General features: G+C 56.8%; 1 protein-coding gene across 2 annotated transcripts in view; it reads left to right on the plus strand.

The window, feature by feature from the left end:
• The window catches only part of KCNIP3 (potassium voltage-gated channel interacting protein 3), a 96,751-nt gene that overhangs the window by 14,029 nt on the left and 61,878 nt on the right, over window positions 1–20,844 (plus strand). The gene's annotated exons all lie outside the window — the stretch shown is intronic.

The raw sequence follows: 20,844 nt of genomic DNA on the forward strand, positions 1-20,844 counted from the left end.
GGGATCACGTGTGAGTATGGCATATTTGTGAGTTTACCTCTGACTTTAAGGAAAAGGTGCAGACTTGCCCTTGACAAGATAGCAAACAAGCTGCATCTCTAGCTGTGTGATTTCCAGGGAGCCTCGTCCCCTGGCCAGGAGAATGGGCACAATCAGGGTCCCAGCCTCTCAAGCTTGATGGGGGTCATGTGTGGAAGGGATCACCTGAGGGGTCTGGGCAAACAGCAGGCACAGTGGCTGGCAGCCACGGCCAGAGTTCCATGCGTGTGCACAAAGGGAATGACTGCTATGCACCAGCTCCCCGTTCTTTACCCACAAACGCCACTCCAGGGTGCTCCCAGCAGGATTCCAGTCACCTCCCTTTTGGCTCCACCACCTCTGCTTCCCCGCAGAGCCCCTACCCCTCTGTGATGCTGTCACCTTGGCTGACACTTGTCCCCAACCTCTTCCCATGGAAGCGCTGGTACTTATGAATGCCTGGGTGAGATTTACGTGCACCTTCAACTTCTCGGGGGTGGGGTGGTAGGTTTTGCAAGTGGCAGAAACATGATGAGGTCACTAAAAGTACATGCACATAGCGTGACCGGGAAGGGCCACCTTCAGTGCACTGTTTGTTCTGCATCAGGATGAAAATGCGCCTGTTTTCTCTTAGGGTAGGAGTGAGAGCACAGTGGTCATTGCATGGGCTGGGGGCTCAGGTCCACTCCGGAGTGCAGCTGATTTCCTCCACCTCAGCCTTCCAGGGTTTTCTTGGTGACAACGAGTAATTAAGGGGGTGCTGCAGAGGAACCCTCTGTTCCTCAGGTCTTGCAGATGCTCAGCCTCATTCTTCCATCTCTCTCTGGTAGGCAGAGGTGGCTCAGGACAGGCTGGGGCTGATGTGCACCCTTCACTGAGGCTTTCTGCACACCCGTGACAGCAGCAGCTGTGCTGAATGGGGTGGTCCGGGAGAAAGGCGAGCCAGGGGCCAGCATGGCGTGTTCAAGCCAGGGCGAGGGGACCATCCCTGCACGGCCCACCCCTGTGTGCCCTACCCCAGCTCAGGGCAGCTTCCTAGAGGGCAGGGCCTTTCTATTCCCAGCTATCAAGACAGATTTGCTGAACAACTTGTCGAAGGCACACAGCAGAGGAAGGGCCATGGCAGGGCCAGGCACCAGCGATGGGTTTGTTCCCCAGGGTGAGCATGTTTGCCGGACCTTGTGCAGGCACTGGGAGCAGATGGGAACCTATTTGGTTGCGAGAGGGAGGCAGTGTAGAGCTCATCACTCAGTTTTACCGAAGCATCCATGGCGGAATCTCAGAGGGGTCAAATGACTCAGCAGACGGCACTAGGGTTTGGGGTGGGAGAGGGCTGGGGTCCAGAGCTCCACAGTGCCCACCCTGACGAACATCTTTGGTGGGAGCTGAGGGAGGAGGAAACCCAGGAACCTCAGGGACAGAGGAACCGGGACTTCGATGTGCCCTTTGTCTCTCTCGGGCATAGCTCCTGGATGGCCTCTCTTCAGTCCAAACACGTCTCGTGTGTCTCGCAAGGAGGCCAGGCTGGTGTGATCACACTGAGGGCTTTGTGCATGTGTGAAATGCTATGCCATGTGCAGATGAGGCACCCCGGTTCTTTGGGAGCCTTCACAGGCTCTGGGTGCAAAGAACAATGGGGCCCATTCAGTGCACCCCAGCTGTGTGCTCTTCAAGGCCCAGCACAGTGTCCTGAGTCCTGGGGGCCTGTGGGAGCGGGTGGCCCAGACACTGTGCCCTTGTACTGGGGTTTTTCCATTCAGCAGAATCGGGGCCAGAGACACATGTTGGGAACAGCTGGGAGTGAAAGCCAAGGCCCAGCTCTGGAGTCCCCAAGGCTTGGGTGAGGTAGAATGTGAGCCAGGAGTGGGCAGGACCCAGGGGCCTGGAGATACTGTGCAATGGCTGGAGCATCTGTGACTGGGCCCTGGGTGGCCCCAGAATGGAGTCAGGAGGTGGGCAGCAGCAGGACCTCTAAGAGGGGAGCCAGGAGACTCAGAGCACAGGCAGCCTGGCTCCACCCTACCCAGGAGAAGTGCCCCATCCTCAGCTCCTTGGACCCTCCTCCGTGACCCAGAAGCTGGGACTCTGGCCTGCCACCCACCCCACCCATGTCTCCCCTGCATCTAAAGTCCCTCCCTGCAGGACACCTCTCCAGCGCCATGGCCAGTGCCACAACTTGACAGACCTGTTTCTCAAGTCTGGTGCCCACAAGGGCTGTGGGACTTGGGTTTCTTCAACTGGAATAATAATGTCCCCCACAGATAACCTGGGGGCCCAGCTGCAGACAAATGAACCCAGGTGAGCTGGTTTAAGCGGAGCATCTGCTCAGGCCTTGGGAAGTTCACGGAAACTCTGGAGGACCAGAAATGGAGGCCTGGATGGGACAAAGAATGGGACAAAATCTCCCTGCTGCCTCGGGAGATGCCTGGTATCCTGAACCACTCTGGCAGGAACGCTTCTGTGTGACACGGTGCAGCCATTCCTCACACATGCACACACACACAGAGCACACACATACACACACACATGCACACACACAGGAGCACACACACCCACCCCCCACACATGCAGCCACACACTCACCCACACACTCCCCCATGCACACACACGCACACACAAGCACACACACTTACCATGCACACACACGCATGCACATGCCCCTCCCCAAAGGGAAGACCCACATCCTCCTCAGCCGCTGTTTATTCTCCTGGGGTTCCATGGCAACTCCACATAAAATCATAAAGTTGCCACCACCAGTGCTCCTGGTAAAAAGGGGTAGCAGAACGCTATGGGAACAAAAGGTGAATTAACTCGTCTCTAGTACGTAAAGATAGAAAAACGTGTGGTCACAGAATTTTTGTATATTTGAAGATACAAGATACAATTGACATAATGAGGCATCAAGATACATGGCATCAAAGTGAGACATCAGATTACTGCAAACTTACAAGCATTTCCGAAAATTAACCCCTTTCCATGGTGGTTGTAGTACAACACCTGTGGCCATCTTTAATCCACCACAAGGGCCTTGGCTGAGTCCTTGGTGGAACGATCCAAACCCCCATTCCTGAGGGATCTGAGTCCTTGGTGGTCCTGCCTCAGTGGGGTTGCTAGATGCCCCCACGGACTTTCATTTGTAATTGGCGGCAGCATTGCTAGGCTCCCTGGAGAATTCACTGGATCTGAGGTAGAGTCCTCACTGCTCCCCTTGATAATAGGGTCATTCGACGGCCCTTGATGCCAGCTAGTCTGAGTGGTGTGAGGGGCCCAGCATGGCCAGGTGGCTGTCCCAGCTTCCAGTTCAGCAGACCTCCTGCCGCCTCCTGCTGGGGACCCTAAAGCCTCTAATCCAGAGCCTGGAATATTGGAAAGAAGCAGCAGAGGTGTGGTGAGTGGGTGCTGGACGAGGGAGGAGCCTCCACGTGCCTCCTGGCTCCAGGCTTTTTCTTCTGGCCATGGGAGAGGCAGGCACATCCAGCAGCATCACCGGCGCCTGACAGGGCAGCCCTGGAACCCTCAGCTGGCACCGGAACCCATCTTCAGCAGGTCTCACCACTGTCCTGTGAGGTCAGCTGCCTCTGGGGGTGGGCACAGGATGGGGACAGGAACCTATGACCCCTGGCCTTTGGCCACACTGCTCCGAGGTGAAATGAGACTGTTACTCAGGAACTATGGTGTGGGGGCACCATGATGGGGGGTGCTGGCAGCACCAGGGCAGGCCAGAAGGAAGGTCACACACAGAGTGATGGTCACTCCATGAGGACAATGGGAGCCCTGGAGTGACAGCAGGGACGCAGAGTGGCTGACCTGCCACCTGGTGACTGGCTGGACGTCGAACCGCAGCTACAGCCTGATCAGCCCAGGGAGAAGTTCTTTTATTGAACCCATGGCGTTTTGTTCACCAGCAAATTGCCAGAGGGGCCAGGAACAGAGGCTGTGAGGTGCACAGAGGGGACCACTGGCCCACCTGATCAGCCAGCACCCCCTTGGCCTCAGCGCCCCTTGGAGGGCACTTGCGAAGCACTTGCTGTCCCACGCTCTGGGTGGTTCCTCCCCAGGCCCCCAGACCTTACTCCCCTCATACTGCCCCTCTACCTCCCTGACCCTGAGCAAATGGTTAACAACCACCCATGAATCAATGTAAGCCTGTGCCTCGGGCCTCTCTTCTTCAGACAATGTGGGCAGTACCAGGAAGATGTCCCTTCTCCACGTCCTTCCCCTGGGTGGGCTTCAATGTCACCTAGAGTTGGTGCCAATGTTTCTTGCAATTCTGTCTATAAGTCCCCTCTGAACGTTTTTCCTTCTCAAACGGCCTTGGAGACCATGGGGTGCGGGTGGGCTGCAGGGAAGGCAGCAGTGCAGCAGGTACTGTGGGAGTTGCAGGCTTGCAGGTAGAGCCTCCCTCTGCCCTCCAGACCCGCCCTGCCTCGGGTCCTATCCACAGCACTTGGACGTCACAAAGAAGTGCTCCGTGCACATGCACATGCCAGCAGGGCTGGGTGAAGTGGATACCTGTTCCTGGTGGGCAGTTCGGGGCTCATGGCCACCTGGCATCCTACCATGGGCACTCCCCACTGTGGGTGCTCCCCCGGCAGCCCAGCAGTGGGCAGTTAGCTGAATGCCAACAGGAGAGATTTTTGGCATTGCTCAAAACCCAAGAGACCACAGATTTCCCCTCTGAGGGCCTGCCATGGCCCCACAAAGCGTCCCAACTTGCCTTAGACTCATCGTGTGTCATTGAATGTGCTGGGTCATTAGGTCCAAGGAGCAGTGCTGCTTGTACTCGGCCTCCACCTGCAGCACAGCCTGTGAGTGGCACACTTAACTGCGGTGCACAGAAGGGCTGCTGGGCACTGCACCTTCCTTTACTGGCAGGGGTTTGAGGCGCAGCAGCTCCTCTTTCCCTCTGCAGGGGATCGGGTGGCTTGTCTGCACTTGCCTGTAACAGAAACCCCAAGTAACAGTGGCTTGATCAAGACAGGTGCATCAGCTCCTATATGGGATATGTGGGGTGAGGCAGTGGCTGGAACCCGTTTGGCAGCTGAGGGATGTCAGCATCAACGTCTTTGGTTCTTTTGCCATTCCCTTCGCTGTGGCAAGGTGGTTGCTTTGCAGCCCACATAGTCTCATTTTAGGCAAGAGGAAGGAGAGCCCAGATGGAAGGGAAGAGTGGTGGCCCCCATGTCAGGAAGGCAACACTCACAGAAGTCTCCGGAAGAAGGATGCTTCCATTCCACTGTCAAGAACTAAGCTGCCCTAACTGCGAAGAAGGCAGGAGAATGGTGGAGTTTTCAGCTGGGTGCATTTTCATCCCCAGCAGCATCTGAACTCTGCTGGTGAAACGCAGGAAGAATGAATACAGAACTGGCATTCTCAGCCACACGTAGCTTGCAGGGTAGTTTTGATGACTGAATGTACTCACTGGCACCCAGAAAGACCTTAACAAGCTTCCTGGATGTTATTGCTTTTATTTATTGCTAGGTGCTAAAAAATGTGGGGGGCAGGGGGTTGGTCAGCTTCAGTCACGTACTTAGCTCTCCTTTATCCTCCTGAGCAGAGGAAACCCTTCCTACCTCCCCTTCTGCACTTTAGAGAGGCACAGCAGGACTGAAGGATGCCAGTGGGTAGAGGTCAGAGGTCAAGAGACAGCCAAAGGCCAGGGCCCTACCAATGCCCCCGTTCTGCCCAGGGACCCTGGCCCCAAGCCTCCTAGTCAGGGACTGTGTGGGAGCATGTTGCTCCCTTTCTGGCTGCAGAGAAGCCCTGGGGCCTGGGTGAGGCCCCTCTGCAGTAAGATCACACCCTCAGCTGATGATCACACCAGTGCCACCTCCTCAGTTGGTGCTGGGAGCTCAGGAGTGATGCTTACCCTGTCCCCATTCCTCCCAGCCCAGGGAGCCACTGGAGCCCTTCTGCCTCCAGGAACAGTGAGCTCTGGGGGTGTGGAGGTAGAGGCCAGGCACCAGGTGAAGGGGCTGGCCTGCAGCAGGGGCAGGGTTGGGGCTACTTGAGGAGGCAGACCAAGACACCAGGGCTGAGGCACTCTGGCTGCCCTGGGGCTCTAGGCTGAGGGCTGAGGGGCAGGCACTTCCCAGAAAGGCTGGGAGAGCCAGAGGCAGGGACAGACAGCACAAGAGAGAAGGACAGGCCCAGAGAGGCCAAGACCCTGGGGACAAGCCAAGACCAAGAGGATAGACGCCGCATTTGAGAGACACAGACAGAGAGACCAGGAGAGGGGAGTCCTAGAAAAGGAAAGGCACTGAGCGTCAGGCTGAGGAGGAGCTGGCAGAGGAGGTGGGGAAGCAGGTTGTGGGGGTGCTGCCCACACAGTGGCAGGTAGGGCAGAGCCCAGGGCAGACCAAGCCGGGCCCAAGGATGGCAGGGCGCAGCCCTGGCCCAAGGCTGCAGGAGTGCCAGCACGGCTGTGGGAAGCACCTGGGCGGCATCATCAGCATCTTCTTCCGCTTCATCTCCGGGAACCTGGCTCGAGGTGAGGGCTGCTTTGGTGGGTCTGGGATGGGGCTGCAGAAGAGGCAGCTTTGAGCCAAGGACTGAGCCCCTCATGTAGGGCAGGGCTTGTGGGGAGTGGGCAGTGGCCCTGGGAGCAGGACCAGAAAGGACCACAGTCTTGCAGCTCACCCATCCCCACTGTGACATGGGGACAGTGAATGCCAAGCCTGGGCTCCCCCGCTCGTGGGTCCGGCGAGGGAGAGCAAATGGGGAGGGGCTGGCTTCTTGGTGGGGTGCACAGGCTCAGGCCCAGCCTGGGGGTTGGAGGGGCGGGGCAGCTCTCAAGCCAGCCCTCCTACACCAGCCCATGCACGCCAGCTGCACTGCCCAAGCCCTCCCTTCCTGCCTCCCCTCCCTCACTGGAGACCCTCTCCTCTTCCTTCAAAGGCAGAAGGGCGTCTGTGATGAGGATTAACAAAAATGGGCAAGTGTGTATTGAGACCTCAATAGAGAAAGTGCTCAGTTAATGTCAGCCGCCTCCCAAAACCTGCGAAACCAAAGCAACCTGGAGGCCTTGGCAGGGATGTAGGGGGCTTCCTGAGTGTGTGCTCATGGGCCCAGGCCTGTGGGGAGCCCAGGAGGCAGGTGATCCACAGCCAGCCAGTGCCCCTCCCCACTGGCTCCAACTCCTCTTCCTGCGCCCAGGGTTGAGCAGGACCAAGACCAAAGCTCGGCTGTGAGGACCACAAGGCAGGGCCAGGGGCGGCATCCTGCGTGTAGGGACCTGGCATTTGTTGTGAAGGACCCTGGGGAAGGGCTGCTATCAGGAGCTTCAGACTCTGAAAGGAGTGACCATCAGCAGCTTGGAGCGCTGAGCAAGGGCTGGGGAGCAAGTGAAAGAAGTCAAGTGATTTCCGAAAAGAGATAAAATGAAGCCCCGAAAACAAAGATGAGCTGGTGTAGACACGTGATGTGTAAATCCCAGGACCTGGTGCTGCCAGCTGCCTCTGCTGCCAAGAGATGCTCCCGCCATGCCGAGAGGTCACCATAGCCGTTGGCAGGGCTGGGCTGCTACAGCCTTTCCAGGGGTGGGGGTCTCAGCCCCCCATCTTATCCCTGCCCTGTCCTGAGCGCCTAGCACAGAGCCTGACACAAGAAATACCTGTAGAATTAATGCATAACACTTCAAGAAGTGTGCAAAGGTAAGATTGAGCATAGACTCACTCATCCCCAAACCAGCAGAATAACAGGGGCTTGGAGCACCTTAGAGCAGCGCGGAGTCTGCAGGAGGAAGGCGGACCCCGCTGTGGGAGGCTATGTAGAGGGGGCGCTGGACCCAGCAGTGGGAGGCTGTGGGAGGCTGTGGGAGGCTGTGTGGAGGCTGTGTGGAGGCTGTGTGGAGGGGGCGCCGGACCCCGCTGCGGGAGGCTGTGAGAGGCTGTGTGGAGGGGGCGCCGCACCCCGCTGCGGAAGGCTGTGTAGAGGGGGCGCTGGACCCAGCAGTGGGAGGCTGTGGGAGGCTGTGGGAGGCTGTGTGGAGGGGGCGCCGGACCCCGCTGCGGGAGGCTGTGTGGAGGGGGCGCCGGACCCCGCTGCGGGAGGCTGTGTGGAGGGGGCGCCGGACCCCGCTGCGGGAGGCTGTGTGGAGGGGGCGCCGGACTCCACTGTGGGAGACTGAGGAGGGGGCGCTGCACCCCGGGCTGTGTGGAGCGGGTGCTGGACACCACTGTAGGAGGCTGTGTGGAGGGGCGGCGAGTCTAGCCCCATGTGGCAAGCTCGGGGGCTCTGGGTGGGACTCAGGGAGCCCAGGGATCCTGGGCCTTACAGTTTTTCAAATGACAGGGGAATGCTTAGCGGTGCCTCAGGCTCCCAAGCCCTCCCTTCCCTCGGAAGTTTTTTTTGGGGAAGGAGAGAACTTTGGAGACAGTGGACCTTGGGCTACTTCTCTGTGAGGAGAGAAACTGGGGGGCCAGGCCCTGGGGCAGAGGAATGTGCCTGGGGTCACCGACCCGCTGGGCATGACCCTCCGAGCTGGGCATCCTACTCTCTCCTCCTGGCTAGTGACCCTGACCATCCCTCCTGCTGCCTTGGCCTGGCTCCTCATCTTCCTCTGGGGCCACAGTGACAGTGCCCTCCTCCACTGGGTGGCCCACAGGGCCAGTTTATTGCCATGGTGTTGCCATAAACAAGAGTCCTCGTTGCCTGGAGCTCCTCTGGGCGCCTGTGTCATACCTTTTTCCTGCTTCATAGGTGCTTGGGCTCACGGCGCTCTCCCTCACTCTGCTGTCTGTCTCTGCCCATGTCCCTTGCCTTCCTTAGGGAGAGTGAGACATAAGCCTCCTACCGGATTAAGAGCCCATGAGGGCTGTTCCCAAGGTGGCCACTGAGCCCCAGCTCAGAACAAGGCCGGAAGGGCAAGAGTGGCAGGCTAGCCCTGCCCTAGGTGTCTCTCCCTGCCCAGGGCTGCGGCTTACTGGTCAACCTCTGAGCTCCTCCCAGCTCTGGCGATGCTGGTTCTGGGATTCTCAACAAGCCAGGGAGGGGAGGTGCTCTCTGGGAGCAGGGCTGAGGAGGCTGAGACCTGGCTGAGTGTGGACCTGGAGATGCAGCTGAGAACGAGGTGGGTGCCGCTGAAAACTCCACTGCCTGCTGCCAGGGTGTGGAACCACCTGGAGGGAGCTTGAGGCACTGTGGCCTCTGACCTTCTCAATCTACTTGGTGGGGCTGCTCTTCCTTGCCAATTTGCATTAAATTTTCTGCAGATCCTGTGGTCACCTTTCAGGTGTCAGCAAGTGCTGAGGGAATCCTTTCCAGCCCAGTACCCCTCCTTCACTCCAGGACTCCCTCCTGACACTCAGAGCAGCCTGGCAGGGATCAGAGAGGAGGAGGTGGGGTGTGGTGGGGCGTGGGCAGGTCCCGGAGTCTCTATGCTCTTCAAAGGCTGGTCCAAGGCAACTGCCCCTGCTGCCCCTCAGCCTGTGTCCCAGGTGCTGAGGCTGCCTCTCTTCAGATGGTCTTTCTTGTGGGGATGATGGGACATTGAAGATGGATTCCCTTGGAGTGTCCCCTCTGGCTCCATGATGGCCTCTGGGTGGGTGTCCAGTTCACTGTCCTCACCCTGGTGGCTGCTGGCCAGTGTAGTCACAGTCACCACCTCCAGGGGTAGATCAGACCCAGCTGGCCCAGCATCTTCCAAACTCCAGAGGACAAATTCAGATCACCACAGGCTTCTCAGAAGTCCCTGAATTGGAAGGAGGAGGGCACTGAAGTCCCCCCAGAATGGGAGAAGAAGGGAAAAGGAGAAACACTCCACCCAGCCTCCCCTAGGCCCTCTCCTCCCCTCCCACCCAGCCTTCCCTAGGCCCTCTCCTCGTCTTCCCCACTAGCCTTCCCTAGGCCCTTTCCCCCTCCTCCCCTCTAGCCTTCCCTAGACCCTCTCCCCCTCCTCCCCACTAGCCTTCCCTAGACCCTCTCCCCTCCCCACCAGCTTTCCTCAGGCCATCTCCTCTTTGCTCCCCCAGGCTTCCCTAGGCCACCCTCTGTGGGTGAGGGGGTGAGTCACAGAGATGGTTTTCCAGCTCCTTAGTGCAGCCTGCAGCACGGGTCCTGCATCTCTCTTGCTATTTCGCAAACTCAAAAGGAAAAGTCATATTTAGTACCAGATAAAAGCATGGAGTTCACATCAAGAGAGGGCCAGCCCTGTGCTCTGGGCCACTCACCCTATCACAAGGCAGGTGCCCCAGCTGGGGCCCCAGATACAAGGCTGGGGTGCAGTGTAGGAAGGGGGGCCAGGGCTGGGGCTGGGGCATCTGACAGAGGCAACAGAGACCAGAGATTACACACAAAGTTGGGCACATCTGGCTTGCATTGACAAAGCATCATTCTGACACTCTAAAAATACCATTCTGCAAATAGACACTGAGTGCGGTGAAGGTTCTGTTGAACTCCCTAATGAGGGAACTAACAGAATGACAGCTGATTTAAGAGAGAAACATGGGGTTTTTTAGAGAGGGTAGGAACAAAAGGCACACGGAGACAGGACTGCTCAGTTCAGACAGGAGATGAAATGGAGAAAGACCCAGGTGAGCGAGGTCACCATCTGCAGGGTTATCTCTGCCAGAGGGAAGAGGAAACCATGACATCTTATCTGTGTTACAGGCCAGGAAGACCCTGGAGCCCTAATCAAATGTGTGGCTTAGTTCTGCCCCTCTGAGAGTCAGATGCCCTGACCGCCATACTAGACAGTGCCTGAAGGGTTACTCATCATTGCTCCTCAAGCCACAGTTCCACTACTCTTAAGCAGAATCTCATCTCTGCCACTCACAGCTCTGTGTGAGCAAATTGCTTCTAACCTCCCTGAGCCTCAGTTTCCTCATCTGCAAAATGGCCATAAGAATAATGAGGTTGTCAGGGCATGGTGGCTCACGCCTGTAATCCCTGCACTTTGGGAGGCTGAGGTGGGCAGATTGCTTGAGCTCAGGAGTTCGACACCAGCTTGGGCAACACAGTGAGATGCCATCTCTACAAAAAACACAAAAATTAGCCAGACACGGTGACACACACCTGTGGTCCTAGCTACTTGCGGGGAACATGGGCAGATCACTTGAGCCAGGGAGGTCAAGTCTGCAGTGGGCCGTGTTTGTGCCACTGCACTCCAGCTTGGGTAACAGAGCGAGACCCTCCTCCACCCCCCAAAAAAAGAATTCCGTCACTGCGGGGGTTGTTGTCAGAGGTACACAAAAAGCCCCATCCCTGTGGACAGCCTGCTGCCCTCCCCACCTTGCCGTGACCTTGGACAAGTTGCTGGGTCTCTATGCATCTCAGTCTCCTCACCCATCAAATGGGCATAATGGTGAGTGGTTTTAAGGATTCTATCAGTGTCCATAAAGGGCCAGGGCAGCCCTGCTCCTGGCCACAAGGGCAGGGCTGGTGATAGTGACTGGCTTCAGAGCCCTGAGCTGTGGCCTCAGTTTCTTTGTCTGTGAAATGAAAGTTAGAGAGAAGGATTTTCAAGGTCTGGGATCAGAGGTCTATCCCATGATTTCTCCCCACCCCACTTATCCAGGCACAAGGGCCAGGGAGCCTGGGGCTCCTGGGGTTCCTGCTCATGGGATGGGGCCTGCCTTCAGAGCATCGCCCAGCCCCAGCCCTTGGAGGCTCTCCCTGGCACTTCTGAGTCCTGCGAGGCCCGAGGCCCTGTGCCCCTCTGCTCAGAGCACTTCTCAAACACCTCCCCAGGGCCTTGTGAATGAGGCAGAGTTCATTAAGAGCAACCGTGAGCAGGTTGATGCTTTTCTTTACCCAGGAATTTGGGGTTCTCCAGCCAGAATGGGCTGCGGTAGTCCTGGCCCCCATTCTGACCTCCACCCACCCAGCCTCCCCCATTGCCTACCTCCAAATGGCCAAACAGGACATGTGGAGGGGGGTGGACAGGAACACGATGGGAGGGTCAGCGGAAGGACGTGCTGACTGGCGAGGTGGGCAGGGCAGCCTCCAGAAGGGTACAGAGCCACCTGCCCAGCCACAGGGCCCCTTGACTCTGTGGCCAACTTCCTGGGGGCAGGCCTCTTTCCAGTATTCTGTGCATGTGGGGCCCACATTCCTGCCCTCTGGGGTGCAGGAGGTTGGGAGTTTTTTGGGAAGGTGGGGAGAGGAGACAGGAACAGCTTTCAGATGCTCTGGGATGGGAGGACCTCTTTGTGTGCTTGGGGCTACTCAAGGAAAAGGCAGAACTGCAGTGGAAGAGAGGACACTGGGCGCTTGGGGCTCCGGGGCAGAATCTACCAGGCTGGAGCCCCGCAGGCCTGGCCACTCCTCCAGGAAAGAGTCCCTCCCTGCCAGCGCAGGAGCGCTCTCTACAGGTGTTCCCCCTTCTTCCACCAGGGGACAGCAGGTGCCAACCCCTCTGTCTCCTGGGACTATCTCACTCCTTCAAGTTACTAGCTCCACTGCGTTTTCTGTTCCCACCCCATCACAGCTTTGGGGCTTAAGGACACCTGGATCTGGCATCTTCCAGGATGTGTCCTGGCTCCCAATGCCCTGAGCTAAGCCCCAGACAGGCTGGAAACCTCTCCCCAGCAGTCCCTGCCCTGGCCCCTAGGGCCCCGAGGGCCTTGGGGGTGGCAGTGGCCTTGTCCCATGTAATCCCAGAGGCCTCGGGAAGGCAGTGGGTTTGAGATGTCACCTAGAAAGTCCTGTCCTCCTGTATGGATGAGAGGCCAGCTCGGGCAGACAGGGAAGGGGAGGGCCGCCAAGGCCACGTGTGGGGCTCCTGACCATGGAGCCCGCATGTACCCCTGGGACCTGCACCTGATGGGGCTGGGGAGGCAGAGGGAGCCCGTGGTCACCGCATTGCAGTCTCCACCCTCTCAGATAGACCGGTCTCCCCACCTCCCCTCCTCTCCTCTCCCACTAGCAGGGCCTCTGTGGGGAATGAGAAGTGACTCAAAGTATTCCCTGTCACAGATTCAGGTTTTCATTCTTGTTTGAAATAATGCTGAAGGTCGTGAGTAGTTTTTCTTAAAAAACATTTTCACGCCCTTGCTTTGCAAAATAAAAAATGACAGTCTTATGGCATCCTCCAACTTGAGAGGAAATGCAAAAAGCCCAGGACCACGGTGGCAGACCCCCAGCAGGCTGAGGCTGGGCTGGGAGGTGGAAGGGGGCTCCAGTTGCTTGCTGGCTGAGTGACAGGCAGAGGACAGGGACAGCGTGGGGAGGGAAGTCCGCCTTTCAAAGCAAGGTGCAGCCAGCCATGCTGGTGGTGTCCACGGGCCTTAACTGCCCACTCGGGTGGCTGAGAACGGCCCTCCCTGAGAGGGATAAGCTTGGGCCTGCACCTGAGCAGTGACCGGAATCCTGGGATTGGATTGGGGCCTGGTGGAGATGGCGCAGGAGCTCGCCTGAGTAGCAGAGAGGCTGTGGCAGGGAGTGCCAGCCCACAGGAGGGACACAGGGAAACCTGTGCCTGCCTCTAAGCCTGAGAAAGGACACAAGAGGACAGTCGGGGACATCCCAGCAGCTTGGGGTCTGGCTGAGAGCTGGGTATTGTGTGAGGAGGATCCTGACCAGGCAGGAGGTTCAGGGGACCAAGGCAGCCATTGTCCCCTACCCCCAAAACAGACAGGTTGTCTGGAGTGAGGCAAGGTGCCCAGGGTAGGGGGCAGGTCAGGGCGCACACACACACACACACACACACACACACATAAATACATACACACACTCATACACACATACATACAAACTCATACACACATACACACTCATACACACACTCATACACACATACATACATACACACACATACACACTCACTCATACACACTCATACACACTCATATACACTCTCATACACACACATAAACATACACTCATACACTCATAAACACCATACTCATATATACACTCATACACCCATTCATATACACACGTACACACACTCATAAACAAAGACACACTCATACAAACACACACTCATAAACACATACACACTTATGCACACACACACTCATACACACACATACACACATGTACACTCACACTCGTACACACATACACATACATACACATGTGCACACATATTCACACATGCACACATACACTCAAGCACACATTCTCATATGCACACACACTCACATGCACATATACACACATTCACACACTCCCACCCGGAAGGGCCAAGAACAGCATTGGGCCAGGCTCTGGGAGGATGACAGCTCCCAGATTCCTAGCTCTCAACATGGTCTACAGGACCTGTGTACCTGGCAGGGCCTGTAGGCCCTGCTCTCTCAAGGGGAGCCCCACAGGACACCCCCTATTGCAGTGCGGCTGTGCCTGTGAATGGTGCGGGAATGCCCACGGTGGCGGGGGGGGGTGTTGCTCTTGACTCTGCTCCTTGTTCCCTGCCTCCCACCTAAGATCTCCCCAGAGGGTGGGCCTCCTCCCGCCACCTGGCCTAGGGGCAGCTTCGGAAACATAAATTGGAGCCTGCCACTCTCCTGCCAAAACCCTCGTTTCCGTTGGTCCTTGAACAAATTACAAATGCCCCTCTGCCTACAGGGCCCTGTGAGACCTGACTCTGCCCACATGGCTGAGCCCCTCGGTCCACTAGGCCTTCTCCCCTTGCCCTGCTCTTCCTCCGCAGGGCATTCATGCGTGGGGCCCTCTCTGCCCTGAGCACCCACACCTCCAGGTAGCTCTCCCCAGCAGGCCTTATTTAGGGGTCACCTCCTCAGAAGACTTACCCTCTCTTGTCACCACAGTGCCTGGCACGTCCCAGCTGCCTGGTCAGATTGCATGGGACAAGTCCCTCTCTCTCTGGGGGACTGAAGGCTGACTGTTCTCCCAGGCCTAGACTATGCCATGTCTACGGAGCAAGGAAGGCTTGAGTAGGTCCCTGCCTAGTTCCATTCTAGGGACCCTAGGTCAACCCTCCGACTCCTAAGGTCTCTGCGAGTCCTGATGGTGGAACTATGCCCACCTTGTCTGTAGTGAGTGCCACCACTTGCCCCCAAACTCCACCCCAGGACCTCATTGTCCCCTTTGCAGCAACAATGTCTCTGAGGGATCCCAGCTCAATGGCTCTGAGGCCACTTGAAGGACCCCCTACCTGCTTTTCAAGAACCCTGCATGTGCACTCACACACACGTTCACACACACACACGTGCACACACATAATCACACACCATGCACACTCACACAGGCTCTCTCACACGCACACACACCTGGAAGCAGTAGCTGTTGCTTTCATTTATAGCCACCATTAATGTGGCTTCTGAGCAACTCCTGGGGCCGGAGCAAGGGGACATCCACGGTGAGGAGGGACCTGGAGTAGCAGGACACGTTCTCTGTCTTGGGCAGGTGTTGGTACCCACACCTGTGCCCTCAGCTAGTCCTCATGCTAATCCTCCAGGGGGCGTCACCATTGCCCCCACCTTCTGGGGAAGAGCTTGAGGCTGAGAGAGGGAATGGTTTGCCCATCCATCCATCCATCCAACACACAGCATGAGGCACCTTGGAGCCTGCATGAAGCAGAACTCAGCCCAGCTGGGAGCGAAGGAGCCAGGGAAACCTTCCCCTCTGCCTACCCACCTTGCAGGGAGGGCCCCTTCCAATCTTCTCACCCCAAACTTTCATGCTAAACTTGCCGGAGAATCTGCTGTGGCTGGGCTATTGGGGCCAGACCTGAGCTGGGGAGATTTGCAGACCTGCTGCCAGCCTGTACCGGACAGACCTGGGGCTCCATGGACCCCAAACCCTCTCAGGGGAAGAGAGCAGAGGCAAGGGCCAATGTGGAGTTTATCTCAGCCTTGTCCCACGGGGACTTCGCCATGGGGATCTTACACCTTCAAGACCCTGAACAATCTTCCACCCCCACCAGCTTCCCCAGGACTGGGAAAATGGGCCAAACATAATGGCACACCCTCCCCCTCCCCCTCTGGCCTTCATCTTAGACCTGCTGAGCTCTCGTGGCACCAACAGGGACACTGATGACTGGAGAAAGAATGCGAGCTGTCTGAGGTCCTGTAGGTCTAACTCCCAGAGCAGCACTGCAGCCGCTCCATACACTGTCTGAGCCTCAGTGTCCCCACTTGGGAAATGTGAGGCCCACACAGAGAGGCATGGCCTCTGTCTGAGCACCTGGAGGAGAGCGGCGGGCCATGCAGTGGGCGACTGAGCTGTTTCCAAGCACTGACCTCACAAAGGAAGTGGTGAATCTGGGGAGGGCGGGCTGGCCGCCACTGCGAGTCTGCTTAGCTGCGTGTACACATGTGTGTGGTGCGTGCATGTGTATGCACACCTCTGTGTGTGTGTGTGCTCGTGCTCACCACCTTCAGGTCCTTTGTGGCTGTCGTGCTTGTGTGCTGGGGAAGGGCTCGGGTGCTGTTCTTGTAGCAGCGTTCTCAATCTATAGTCAGATCTGCTAACTGGGCTGCCGGGGAGCCTGACCCAGGCAGGCATTGCTCCCCAATACCAGACTCTTGGGGTGGAGGGGCTGCTGGGCAGAGTGTATGCCCAGCACACACCTCAGAGGAAGAAACACAGGTCAGATGCCTTTTGGCTCCAGCCACTTCCACGCTCTGGCCTTTGCTGGGCTTTAGCTATGCCCTTAGGAATGCGGGCTGCTGGCCGGGGCCAGGGACACCTCTCAGTGGCCCATGGGGAAGAGGGGAGCTGCAGAGGAGAGGAGGGCAGTGGATGGATGGGTCTCAGTGCAGCCCAGTGGTGCTTAGGAGGGGTAGGAGGGCTGAGACTGCAGCAACCTTGGGCAAGTCACTGTGCCTCTCTTGGCCTCCACTTTCTCATATTTAACATGGGTTGTGATGAGAGAAGAAATTGCCTCTTTGGGTTGCTTCAAGGATTAAATAGATTAGCCCAGGAGTACTCCATGCACAGTAAGTGCCTAGTTAGTGCTGTGCTCCCAGCGCCTGGCTGAGCCTCAGAGTGGCCCTACAACCCTCTCATCCCACAGCGCTCCTACAGAGAACATCCCACAGCGCTCCTACAGAGAACATCCCACTTCTGAGAGCAAGTTGGTCCTGTATTTCAACTAAGCCAAAGGGCTGGGGTAAGAGCAGAGCCCCAGGTATCCCTCCTGACACCGGCCCCCACCTCTGGACCACCAGGCCCCAGGCCAACAGGACTAGCATTCGTTGGGCACTGGCCACCCTGGACCCCACACTGGGCTTGCTCATATGCCCTGAGGTGGGCATCACTAGCAGCCTGTCTGGTGTGATCAAGCTGGTAGGTCCCCCCTGTGTCTGAATCCAGAGGCTGTGCCCTTAGGGCACCTGCACCGACTGCTGGGGCTCCCTCACTGCTGATCTCACACAGTGCTGGCCTGGCTGCTGGGAGCGGCGCTACCCGTGATCAGGCTGAAGCCGTGCCCTCTGGCCAGCCTGACAGGGGTCTTCTGGGCATCAACCCCTGCGTCAGGTTCGTGGTTGGCGCGCACGTTCCCAATTAAGCCGAGTAAATATTTACAGCCATTACGGCCATTGATCGCCTTCGATCCTGGGCGCTGCTGTGAGATGGCGCTGCTTACTCATGCTTTCTTAAAAACAGCTTTTCCCTGAGTGTCTTTAATAATTCAGCTCCTAATTGTCTCCAAACGCAAGCCTGAAAATGCCAACTCAGGGCCTTCACCCCCACTCTAGTCCCCCTCTCATCCTCCCTGCCAGGGCCCCCTCTCCCCTTTTCTGCTGCAGATCTTGGCCTCCCTGCTCTGCCTGTGACCACTTCTAGGAAGGGCTCACAATGTCCCTCACCTCCAGCCACAGCCACCGCCGGTTGCCGCAGCCAAGACGACCTGGGAGTAATTGAGTGTAGGGCTGGGCCGAGAAGAGGTAGGAGCAGGAAGATCTGGCCCTGGCTCCCCAGGGCACCCTGCAGTGCTGCTGGGCAGGGGGGGACAGGGATCCTGGGCATCTCGAGGTGATGAGGAGGCTCATCCTGAATGGGTCCCTGGACAGACTTCAGCCCAGACCTCCCTGCCAAGGGCTGGGGGTGGAGGTGTAGCCAAATCAATATTAATAACATCTCCCCGGCACCAGGTCTCCTGGCTGGGGCTGTTCCCCTGCAGCGTCTGAGGACCATCCCATATGGGGTGGAGTCTAGGGGACTGCGTTGTGTCCCAGCCCTGCCCTCAGGGCAGGATGACCAGGGGCTACCAAGAGCTCCACTGCCAGCTTCACTTCCCTCTCCCTCGAGGTCCAGCCTGGTCACACGGCAGTGCTAGGGGAGAGTCACCTGTCCTCACCCCACAGAGCAGCTGCCCAGTGTAAAACTCTCACAGCCAGACAAACACCACATGGGCCTGAGAGAGGACAGGCACACAGCCACTAAAACTGCAACTGACCAGGAGCAAGTGGCCACCAATGCAGAGGGCCCTTTTGGCCAAGACGCCAGGGCTGTTGCTCCCAGTCCCGTCACCAGGCTGGCACAGATCCCTCCTCTGCTCTCTGGTCTGAAATACCCTATTGTGAAGCCGTGAGGCTCCTCACCTGGCAGGTGCTGTCCCAGGCTCTGGGAACACAGCAGGGAACCAGACAGATCAAAACCATCTAAGGCTTATAGGCTATAAAATGAGATTGATGAATAAACTATATATTGGGAGGGAATAGGCTGCAAAAATTATCTAGGATGGGGAAGAAGGGAGGGATGCCCAGGGCAGGGCCTGCTGAGCACATAGCATTTGAATACAGATCCGAGGGGCAAGGGAGAGTGAAAGGGAAGCTGTCCAGGCAGGCAGAGAGGCAGCAAGAGTGAAGGCCAGAGCTCAGGGGTGAGGTGAGCTGGCAGGAGAGGCCCCTCCTACTGCCGACGGGTGAGCCTGAGGGGTAGGCGATAGGTCACCAGGGTTTTGTGCCTGTCAAGGCACCAACTCATGGCAGGGTGGCAGTGGAGGAGGGAGGGTGCAGCGGAGCGTTTGGAGGCATTCTGAAGATGGGACTGAAAGGATTTGCAGATGTCCTGGGTGTCGGCTGTGTGAGAACAAGAAGAGTCAGGCCAAGGCTTTTGTCTGGAGTTGCTGGGAGAACTAAGCCTTTATTCACTGTGGCAGGAAAAAGGGGAGCTGGCCTGGTGTGAGGGGAGGAGAGGTCTTAGTGGTAGCATTTCAAGTCTGAGACACCTAAAGAGATCCTAGTGGAGAGGCTTCAAGGAGGCAGGTGGGATCTGCGGGGTTGGAACTGGAGGGATACATTTTGGGGTCATCAGCAAATATACAGACAGATTTGAAGCCAAAAGACTGAGCAGAAGTGGCCCAGGACTGAGCCAGGCGTGCACTGATGCTAAAGGCCTTCTTACCTGTCTGCACCCATCCCCAGAGCTTGGCTTGGACATTTGCAGAAGGCTGCTATTGTTTCTTTTGTTCGGAAAGACACCTATCCACATTCCAAAGAGTTCCCGTAGCTGCGAGGGCTCCCAGCTTCTTACCCAACCCAGCCAGCCAATCACAGCAGGTACCTGACTCAGGCTGGGCCAAAGAGAACCCTTCCCAGATCTTTTGACAGTGGGTGGCCCCGTGTCTGGGATTCAGAGGCTGTAACATGCAGGCCTGGGTGACTTCTTGTAGCCAAGCATGAAGTCACATGGAAGAAGCCACTTGAGAAGGGACACTGACATGCAGCATCTGCACATGACATGTGGAGGACACAGTCTGAGCCAGCTTTTCTGGTGATCCCTGACCCCTTCTATTCCCATGGCTTGCTTTAAGGGCTAAGAAGTCTGTTTGGTTGAGCAAGTTTACTCAAGTTAGCCTTGATACAGCATCTCAGCATTCAGACAGAGAGAGGAGGCACAGGCCAAGGAACCCGGGGGCCCACAAGCAAAGGCAAAAGGCCGGTCCTCTAAGCCGTCGACTGGACTGCACAGAGCCAGGCAAGAACATGCATGTGACACACAAATGGCCTTCGCACTCGGGGGCAGAAGCGTACCAACGGGAGAATGTGTTGATGATCTGATTCTATTCTGAGGCAACTGTTTTAAGATCTATATAAGGCTGACCTGGTGCGATGTCTCACGCCTGTATTACCAGTGCTTTGTGAGGCCAAGGCGGGTGGATGACCCAAAGTCAGAAGTTCAAGACCAGCCTGGCCAACATGGCTAGGCTGGTCTTCAACACCATCCCTTATTTTGAAATTATCAAAAAGAACTTAAGAGTCATGGAGAACAGTTCAGCAGTCTCAACTTTCGTCTAAAAGGAGTCCCAGAAAACAGGTGAAGGGACGGAGAGGAAGAGGTGCTCCTTAATATTAAAGAGAACAAGCGTAAGCATCAGTTCGTTTTATCTTCCCAGCAACACAGTGAGGAAGCCACACTTTACAGATGAGAAAATCAAAGGAGAAAAGAAATGGGGCTTCTACAGGGCCCCACAGTGAGGAGGGAATCTGCTCCAGGTTGGCCTGACTCCAGGGCTTAGGTCATTGCCACACGGTGGCTCTGAAACATGCTGTCTATTCCCTAGCAGTGTACATAGTCAAACAGGGTTTCCCCAAGTGCGGGCCATGGGATATTAATATGTGTCATGTGGAACTAGATTTTGTGGGGAAACACATTTGTGAAGTACTAGTCAGATGAAGCTACACAAATTCTTTCACTACAGAACTTCTCAGGGCCTTTACTACGCGCCCATTATATTTTCAAGACAATGTGGTGATGAAAAGCCCTGGTTTTGGAATCTCAGACGTGGGTTCTTATTTTTTTTTTTTTTGAGACAGAGTTTCGCTCTTGTTACCCAGGCTGGAGTGCAATGGCGCGATCTCGGCTCACTGCAACCTCTGCCTCCTGGGTTCAAGCAATTCTCCTGCCTCAGCCTCCCCAGTAGCTGGGACTACAGGTGCGCACCACCATGCCCAGCTAGTTTTTGTATTTTTA

This window comes from Cebus imitator, unplaced genomic scaffold, assembly GCF_001604975.1.
Source record: "Cebus imitator isolate Cc_AM_T3 unplaced genomic scaffold, Cebus_imitator-1.0 Scaffold770, whole genome shotgun sequence".
In the NCBI taxonomy this organism is placed as follows: domain Eukaryota; kingdom Metazoa; phylum Chordata; class Mammalia; order Primates; family Cebidae; genus Cebus; species Cebus imitator.